The sequence below is a fragment of the Anomaloglossus baeobatrachus genome, chromosome 4 (assembly GCF_048569485.1).
Source record: "Anomaloglossus baeobatrachus isolate aAnoBae1 chromosome 4, aAnoBae1.hap1, whole genome shotgun sequence".
NCBI classification, from domain to species: domain Eukaryota; kingdom Metazoa; phylum Chordata; class Amphibia; order Anura; family Aromobatidae; genus Anomaloglossus; species Anomaloglossus baeobatrachus.
The window spans coordinates 596,002,938-596,012,931 of record NC_134356.1 but is presented as its reverse complement, the minus strand read 5'-3'; the positions used below and the strand labels follow the sequence as shown (position 1 = coordinate 596,012,931).

Below are 9,994 nucleotides of genomic sequence, written 5' to 3'. Positions count from 1 at the left end.
AAAATTATGGACTCACGTGACTCTGAGGATGTTAATTCAGTTGTTTACTTTCTTTTGTTTAAAAAAAGCAGATCCCAGACATGGCACAAAACTAAAGTAATTTCAAATTTCAACTTTCTGTCTTTAAGAAACACTAAAAAAATCATGAAAACATAATGTGCTAGCCAGTAACGGTTACTTTTCAAAATCAAACAGGGTAAAAAATATGGAATCACTCAATTATGAGGAAAATATTATGGAATCACCTGTAAATTTTCATTCCCAAAACTAACACCTGCATCAAATGAGATCTGCTCGTTAGTCTGCATCTAAAAAGGAGTGATCACACCTTGGAGAGCTGTTGCACCAAGTGGACTGACATGAATCATTGCTCCAAAATGAAAGATGTCAAATGAAACAAAGGAGAGGATTATCAAACTCTTAAAAGAGGGTAAATCATAACGCAATGTCGCAAAAGATGTTGGTTGTTCACAGTCAGCTGTGTCTAAAATCTGGAATAAATCACATCAGCTGCATTACGACTATCCAGATTTGCACTTACCTCCTCATATAACTGCAACAGGTTAGTTAGACAAGACTTATCTTTCATGAATCCATGCTGTCTGTCAGCTATTATTATTTTCTGCAATATATTTTTGCATCTCATCCCTTAAAATGCCCTTAAAAACTTTGCATACTACTGATGTCAGGCTTACTGAATGGTAGTTGCCCGGATCCACCCTCTTACCTTTCTTAAATATCGATACCACATCAGCAATCCTCCAATCCTGAGGCACCAACCCTGTTACAAGAGAGTCTAAGAAGATGAGATACAGCAGTCTGTCAATTACTGAGCTCAGTTCCCTCAATATTCATGGATGACTACCATCTGGCCCGGGGGATTATCAATGTTTAATTTACTCAGAAGCAGGCGTACTTCCTCTTGTGTTAAATTAATTATATCGGGTGGTGAACTTTGAATTTTTACATGTTGAATGATCACTGGAACAGTCAGTTCCTTGGTGATGAGAAATGCCTATTTAATATCTCAGTCTTTTCTTTGTCCTCTATAACTAACTTATTGTTATATTTTAAGGGGCTGATACTATCCTTTTGTACTACTTTTGGCACTAATGTATTCATAAAATATTTTGGGATTTATTTTAAAGTCCTAATTTAAATCCTAATTTTGCTTGCTTGATTTCTTTTTTTACATTTCCTATCGATATCTTTATACTCCTGAAATGCTATTTCTGTATTCTCAGCCTTCAAGATTTTAAGCGCCCTTTGTTTTTGTTTTATTATACTTTGTATTGTCTTATTTATCCATAATGGTTTCTTTTTATTCCTGGACATTTTATTACCAGAGGGTATAAGTTTTTTTACAGGACTCTAGTAGTATATCCTTAAACTTACCCCATTTATGTTCAGTATCCCCAGTTACCATGACATTATCCCAATCTACACATATAAGCTTTTCCCTTAATTTGTTGAAATCAGCTTTCCTAAAATTCCAGGTTTTAGCATTTCCCCTTTGAAATGTTCTATTGAATATTACGTTGAAGCTTACCATATTATGATCGCTGGTGCCCAAGTGCTCCCGGACCTGTAGATCTGAAATTGTATCCGGTCTACTTGACAGGACCAGATCCTAATTGACAGGACAGTGGCCTTCTATAAGTCCTGACCTAAATCTTATTGAGCATCTTTGGAAAGAGATAAAACATGCCTTCTGGAAAAGCCAACCTTCAAACATGAGACAACTGCAGCAGTTTGCTCTTGAGGAGTGGCCAAAATACCTGTCGAGAGGCGCAGAAGTCTCATTTACGATATGTGCCCTTGTTGCGTTGTGTCCCTGCAGAAATGTCTGCAGCGATTTGACAGTACATGTGCGCGTCAAACCGCTGCAGAAACACTGCGTAATGAATGCATTGAAAAAGCCGATTTCATGCGCTCTGGATGCAGCCTTCACCATAGACAGAGCGGGGGCTGCAGCCAAAGCGCACGGAATAAGTGACATGTTGCTTTTTAGAACACAGCGTTTTGGCAGCATGCAAATCGCTGCGTTCTAAAACGCAACGTGTGCATGGATTATGCATAATCTTCATAGATTGTGCTGGGGACGCAGGACGCATGCAGTTACGCTGCAGTGCAATACGCAGCGTAACTGCACGCAAATACGCAACTTGGGCACATAGCCTTACAGTTACAGGAATTGTTTGTTTGTAGTTGTAGCGCCCCTGAAGCCATCATGAGCTACATGGTACTGCATCCTGTCAAATATGCAGGGCCTACCCTCAAGAACCCGGAAGACCAGTGCCGGTAACAGCAAAACATATTATAATCCCAGTTTTTCCCTTCGCCAATTACTGGTGACAGACTAGTGTTGGACCCAATGGATGGCCACCTGAGGGTGGAGACGATCCAGTGCACTAGACAACAACCAGGGGGAGGATCAGACAGTGAGTTTGTGTCAGTAAGTGGAAGTAAGAGGAGATGGACGCAACCGTACTGACGGGAGTGTATGACGGTGACCTGAGGGCCCAGGCGTGTGGTTGCTGGTGGAGTACAGTGGAGTGCTCCCGGAACCATAGCACCGACTGCGTACAGAATCCTAGGTCAGGCAAATGCTCCAGGTAGACTTGATAAAATCTGCACAGTGAGGGGATCATCCAGGACCTCACTGACCGTAAAGTCCGGGGCCACCAGCAGTGACTGGAGAACCAGGGACCGGAACATTACACTGGGTTCAAACTGCCCACCGTACAGACTAAAGACTGAGAGACTACAAGGAGGGGACCCCTAGACGCTCAAAGCCACAGGGACCCACCAACTAGAGAAGGGTGCAGGGGACAGAAGCCACCAGGTCACCAAACCGGCACTGGGACTAAGGGGACCAGTGGTAAAGCAGTGGTTTACCAGCCTTCCTCCGGGTATCAGTCTCAAATCGCTGTGATTAAAGAACCCAGTTACACTGCAATCCCGTGTGTAGCCTACCTTCTTTTCCCGCCTAACTCCATCACCTATCCCCTGGGGTCCCGGCTCTACTTGCGGAGGGCCCAACATCCAGGCTGCCACTAACACCGGCCCCAGCGGTGAGAAACTGTGCAGCGGCAGTGCCATCACTATAACCGCAACCCGCAAGTCGTTTCACGATATAAACTTTATAAATGTTCTCCTGTACATAATCCCCCTTTTAAAGTGACCTCCAGGGTCATGGAACCAGGTGATGGCCACCCAGTGATATATCCCAACAGTACGACGCCCGGGACCGAATACCACATAGCCCTGGAGCGAGACACAGTGATTGCCTCAAATAGTTGTGCAACAAAATCTTAAGTTAAAGGGAACCTGTTACCACTTTTTCGGCCTATAAGCTGCGGCCTCCACCACTGGGCTCTTATATACAGTATTCTAACATGCTGTATATAAGAGCCCAGGCCGCTGTGACAACATAAAAAACACAATATAATACTTACCTAACGGTCGCACTGCGGTGGATTCCAGTCAGATGGGCGTCTCCATTGTCCAGTGCCGGCACTGCCTCTTTCGGCCATCTTTGTCTTCCTTCTTCTATAGCCAGGGTGCATGACACGTCTACGTCATCCATAGTCACCGGTATTCAGGTCCTGAGCAGGGCAGATCAAAGTATTGTAGTGCGCCAGTGCGGGACCGGCGAGTGTGTATGGCGTAGGATGTGTAATGCACACAGGCTTCAGAAGGAGGACGAAGATGGCTGAAAGAGGAGGCGCCGGCACCGGAGAATGAAGACTTCCATATGGCCCAACTCCACCACAGTGTGACCGTTAGGTAAGTATTATAGAGTGTGTTTTATGTTCTACACAGCTGCCTGGCCTCTTATATACAGCATGTTAGAATTCTGTATATAAGAGCCCGGAAGTGGTGGCAGCAGCTTATAGGCCGAAAAAGTGGTGACAGGTTCCCTTTAAGGAGGAGGAGGAGGAGGAGGAGGAGGGTGCCATGCTTTCTGTACAGGACTATTTCATAAGTTTTATTTTTTTTAAAATTCTGTGACAGCAGATAAAATAGCAATGTCTGACTTTCATTTCTTAATTTTCATAGATTTTTTTAATCATTATTACTTTTGTCAGATTCAAGTTATTTGACCATTGCGGGTTTTTCTTTCATTAATATAGGGGTACCAACAATTTTGACCAGGTGTATATATCACAGGAGGGGCTGGGGCATATACATATCCCCAACCCTTTGTGTGATGCATGTGCCTCCAATGTCTCCTGTGGTGTATATAGCAGCCCCAGCATCTCCTATGTGATGTATATACAGCAGTCTCAGCGTCTCCTATGTGATGTATATACTGCAGTCCCAGCGTCTGTTATGTGATGTATATACTGCAGTCCCAGCATCTGTTATGCGATGTATATACTGCAGTCCCAGCGTCTGTTATGTGATGTATATACTGCAGTCCCAGCGTCTGTTATGCGATGTATACACAGCAGTCCCAGCGTCTCCTATGTGATGTATATACTGCAGTCCCAGCGTCTGTTATGTGATGTATATACTGCAGTCCCAGCGTCTGTTATGCGATGTATACACAGCAGTCCCAGCGTCTCCTATGTGATGTATATACTGCAGTCCCAGCGTCTGTTATGTGATGTATATACTGCAGTCCCAGCGTCTCCTATGTGATGTATATACTGCAGTCCCAGCGTCTGCTATGTGATGTATATACTGCAGTCCCAGCGTCTGTTATGTGATGTATATACTGCAGTCCCAGCGTCTGTTATGCGATGTATACACAGCAGTCCCAGCGTCTCCTATGTGATGTATATACTGCAGTCCCAGCGTCTGTTATGTGATGTATATACTGCAGTCCCAGAGTCTGTTATGTGATGTATATACTGCAGTCCCAGCGTCTGTTATGTGATCTATATACAGCAGTCCCAGTGTCTGTTATGTGATGTATATACTGCAGTCCCAGCGTCTCCTATGTGATGTATATACTGCAGTCCCAGCGTCTGTTATGTAATGTATATACTGCAGTCCCAGCGTCTGTTATGTGATGTATATACTGCAGTCCCAGAGTCTGTTATGTGATCTATATACAGCAGTCCCAGCGTCTGTTATGTGATGTATATACAGCAGTCTCAGCGTCTCCTATGTGATGTATATACTGCAGTCCCAGCGTCTGCTATGTGATGTATATACTGCAGTCCCAGCGTCTGTTATGTGATGTATATACAGCAGTCTCAGCGTCTCCTATGTGATGTATATACTGCAGTCCCAGCGTCTGCTATGTGATGTATATACTGCAGTCCCAGAGTCTGTTATGTGATGTATATACTGCAGTCCCAGCGTCTGTTATGTGATCTATATACAGCAGTCCAAGCGTCTCCTATGTGATGTATATACTGCAGTCCCAGTGTCTGTTATGTGATATATATACAGCAGTCCAAGCGTCTCCTATGTGATGTATATACTGCAGTCCCAGCGTCTGTTATGTGATGTATATACTGCAGTCCCAGCGTCTCCTATGTGATGTATATACTGCAGTCCCAGCGTCTGTTATGTGATATATAACTCTGGCAAAATTAAGAGACCACTGCAAAATTTTCAGTTTTTCCAATTTCTCTCTTTATAGGTATATTTTTTTTAGTAAAATGTAAATTGCTCTTTTATTCTATAAACTACTGACGTCTCAGAATTTCCAAGCAATACATTTTGTATTTATTTTCTGAAAATGAGAATTGGTCAAAATAACAAAACAATGCACAGTGCTTTCACACCTCAAATAATGCAAAGAAAACAAGTTCATTATCTTTGTGGTGACCACAATACGCCTCATAAACACAAAACTCAAAAATTTGGAGTTTTCACTGACAAAACGCAGCAGAAAAAAAAACTGTGAACAGAAAACAGCACGCAACAGAAACGCGTTCTCATACGGATAGTGGGCGTGGTTATAGCCACCGAGGCGGGTGGAGGGAGGGGCTAGTGGCCTGACTGACACTTTTCTCCTCCACTACAGAGCCTGATCCCTCGCTATCCCGCCTTCTCTTTGTGACGTAGCGGGGTGGGCGGGGTCGCCTGGACGCAGACTCGCCTTCCTCTCTTGGCTAGTAGCGAAGTGGCTTCGGAAGTTTTCCGGAAGTAACCGAAGGTTGAGGGTTCTGGGGACCGGATGGAGCGTTAAAGCAACGGCCAGGATAACGGGCGGCAGCGGGTGACCGGGGCGGGTGTGCGGGGGTTAGTGGGAGCCGAGAACGGCAGAGACCTGAGGGACAAAAGTGCCCCGGAAACAGGCGGCGGATAAGTTGTAGTAAGTGGGGGGGACACTTCTGGCGGACGGAGCCTTGTACAGAGCGGGGACCGGCCGGAGAGCGGCACCGGGAGGGCGGGCGGCAGTGTCTGCAGGAGCCGGGCTTCACCTCACAACATCTCCAGCTCTTCATGGCTCCCCCGGCCACAAGGGTGATCCCGGCGGTGACCCGACACACAGGTGGGTGACCCCGACACACAGGTGGGTGACCCCGACACACAGGTGGGTGACCCCGACACACAGGTGGGTGACCCCGACATACTGGTGGGTGACCAGACCTGTGACAGCCTAATCTCTGTGTATAGCGACTGTGTATAACATGTTACTTCTACTATGTGTTATGTGCCATGTGATATATATAATTTTCATGGGCTGTATTTGTGTGTGTGTGTATATATGTGTATATATATATATATATATATATATATATATATATATATATATATATATATATATATAATATAATATTACTCACAAATACAGCCCATAAAAATTAATTGTATGTATGTGTAATCACACTTATAGTTCTATATTGTGTATACTGTGTATATTACATGTAAGGATACATGTATATGTGGTGTATAATATCTGTAATATATGTATGTGGCACACACAGAGTGCATATGTAGCATCACACACACCTCTTGTGTGAGGATTGTCTGTGTGTAATGTCACCCTGTTAGTGTATTTTGATAGATTCTGGACATTTCCCGTCTTTGGAGCGTGTTCACATGTGAGCCGTTTTATTGATGTGTTGCTTGTAGTATAACTTCTGCTCCTGCGGCTCGTACAGGAGACGTGTATAGAGGCTTTATCATTCACTGATGAGTGTTGGACATATCAGGCTACAAATATCCACTGTGAGACGCCTTCTCCTTTCTTGTGAGACGATTTTCTGTGAGTGGAGAACACTTGAGACCTTTTTTTGAAAATAACTATCATTGAGAAATCACCTGTCGGATTTGATGTCGGGTGGCCTTGTACCCCGGCTCTAGCCCTCAGTGGGCTTGGGATGTCGGGTGGTCTTGTATCTTGGCTCCAGCCCTCGGTGTGCTGGGGACGTTGGCTGGTCCTGTACCCCGGCTCCTGCCTGCGGTGTGCTGGGGACGTCGGCTGGTCCTGTACCCCGGCTCCTGCCCGCGGTGTGCTGGGGACGTCGGCTGGTCCTGTACCCCGGCTCCTGCCCGCGGTGTGCTGGGGACGTCGGCTGGTCCTGTACCCCGGCTCCTGCCCGCGGTGTGCTGGGGACGTCGGCTGGTCCTGTACCCCGGCTCCTGCCCGCGGTGTGCTGGGGACGTCGGCTGGTCCTGTACCCCGGCTCCTGCCCGCTGTGTGCTGGGGACGTCGGCTGGTCCTGTACCCCGGCTCCTGCCCGCGGTGTGCTGGGGACGTCGGCTGGTCCTGTACCCCGGCTCCTGCCCGCGGTGTGCTGGGGACGTCGGCTGGTCCTGGCTCCTGCCCGCGGTGTGCTGGGGACGTCGGCTGGTCCTGTACCCTTGCTCCAGCCCGCGGTATTCAGATCTTGCTGCACACTGTGAGGTGAGGATCTGTTCCTAGTAAGGTCTAATTCAGTTGTTAATTTTTCACGTATAAGCGCTTTTTTTATTTTCTTCCCTCCATATAGAATTCATTCCTATTCTGGCGTTTAGGGCGGTCACACATCTGTGTATTTGCATCAAATCATGGAGATTTGTCTGATTTTGATATGTCTTTGATCAAAGTTGCCAATCCAATTCTAACAGTCCGTGGAAACATCGGACAGTACTCCGATGCCGCCCGTGCGGTCTGTCATTGACTGTTTGCTGGACGCGGAAATATCTCCAAAACAATTTTTTTTTCTCATTTGCCAGAAAAACTGCTGAATTCTTATGGTAAGAGCTGACACTGACCAAACACTGCAGAAATTCTGATCCAAAACACTGATTTATTTCTTATTTTAGAGTCCCTGAGACATTGAGGTAACGGGTGGATTGACACCAGGCCGATTTATGGGAGACATTTTTGGGACTGTCCTATTCATCTGGCAGAAATAATAAGGTGGATGGAGCAGATTTTCAGGTGCAGACATTTCTGCAACAAATTTGGCACATGTGAGTTTATCCAGAGACCCTGACTTGAGTTAGGCTGCTTTCACACTACGTTTTTTTTAACATGCGTCGTGAACGTTTTTTTGCTGCAAAAGCTGATCCTACTTTTACAGCAAAAAAAAATGCATGCAAACTCATGTTATTTTGCAGGATCCTGTCACTTTAAGTTTATGGGCGGGCATTGGAGTCATGTGATCTGGAGTGGGGAAACTGAATGTGAAAGACTAGGAGCCGACATCTGACAACTGTGGAGGATCGTAAACATCGGGTAACCTGCTTGGATACCCGATATTTACCTTGGTTACGAGCGTCCGCCGCTCTCAGGCGGGGGAGAGTGTGTGTGTGTGTGGAGAGAGTGTGTGTGTGTGTGGAGAGTGTGTGTGTGTGTGGAGAGAGTGTGTGTGTGTGTGGAGAGAGTGTGTGTGTGTGTGTGGAGAGAGTGTGTGTGTGTGTGGAGAGAGTGTGTGTGTGTGTGGAGAGAGTGTGTGTGTGTGTGTGTGTGTGTGGAGAGAGTGTGTGTGTGTGTGTGTGTGTGTGTGTGGAGAGAGTGTGTGTGTGTGTGTGTGGAGAGAGTGTGTGTGTGTGTGTGTGTGGAGAGAGTGTGTGTGTGTGTGTGTGTGTGGAGAGAGTGTGTGTGTGTGGAGAGAGTGTGTGTGTGTGTGTGTGTGTGTGTGTGTGTGTGTGTGTGGAGAGAGTGTGTGTGTGTGTGTGTGTGTGTGTGTGTGTGGAGAGAGTGTGTGTGTGTGTGGTGTGTGTGTGGAGAGAGTGTGTGTGTGTGTGTGTGGAGAGAGTGTGTGTGTGTGTGTGTGTGGAGAGAGTGTGTGTGTGTGTGTGGAGAGTGTGTGTGTGTGTGGAGAGAGTGTGTGTGTGTGTGGAGAGAGTGTGTGTGTGTGTGTGGAGAGAGTGTGTGTGTGTGTGGAGAGAGTGTGTGTGTGTGTGTGGAGAGAGTGTGTGTGTGTGTGTGGAGAGAGTGTGTGTGTGTGTGTGTGGAGAGAGTGTGTGTGTGTGTGGAGAGAGTGTGTGTGTGTGTGGAGAGAGTGTGTGTGTGTGTGGAGAGAGTGTGTGTGTGTGTGGAGAGAGTGTGTGTGTGTGTGGAGAGAGTGTGTGTGTGTGTGTGGAGAGAGTGTGTGTGTGTGTGGAGAGAGTGTGTGGTGTGTGTGGAGAGAGTGTGTGTGTGTGTGTGGAGAGAGTGTGTGTGTGTGTGTGGAGAGAGTGTGTGTGTGTGTGTGGAGAGAGTGTGTGTGTGTGTGTGGAGAGGTGTGTGTGTGTGTGTGGAGAGAGTGTGTGTGTGTGTGGAGAGAGTGTGTGTGTGTGTGTGTGTGTGTGTGTGTGTGTGTGTGTGTGTGGAGAGAGTGTGTGTGTGTGGGAGAGAGTGTGTGTGTGTGGAGAGAGTGTGTGTGTGTGTGGAGAGTGTGTGTGGAGAGAGTGTGTGTGTGTGGAGAGAGTGTGTGTGTGTGGAGAGAGTGTGTGTGTGTGGAGAGAGTGTGTGTGTGTGGAGAGAGTGTGTGTGTGTGTGTGGAGAGAGTGTGTGTGTGTGTGTGTGTGGAGAGAGTGTGTGTGTGTGTGTGTGTGGAGAGAGTGTGTGTGTGTGTGTGTGTGGAGAGAGTGTGTGTGTGTGTGTGTGGAGAGA

The 9,994-nt window shown here is 46.6% G+C and overlaps 1 protein-coding gene across 4 annotated transcripts in view; it reads left to right on the top strand.

The window, feature by feature from the left end:
• Positions 1-6,119: 6,119 nt before the first annotated feature.
• Positions 6,120-9,994, top strand: part of GMCL1 (germ cell-less 1, spermatogenesis associated) — a 188,552-nt gene continuing 184,677 nt past the window's right edge. The window contains exon 1 of one of the 4 annotated variants that reach the window (XM_075346157.1): positions 6,120-6,457. The gene's annotated coding sequence lies outside the window, so the exon portion shown is untranslated. Of the gene's footprint in view, positions 6,521-9,994 lie in introns of all 4 variants that reach the window. The other 3 variants (XM_075346160.1, XM_075346159.1, XM_075346158.1) reach the window with 3 other exon arrangements.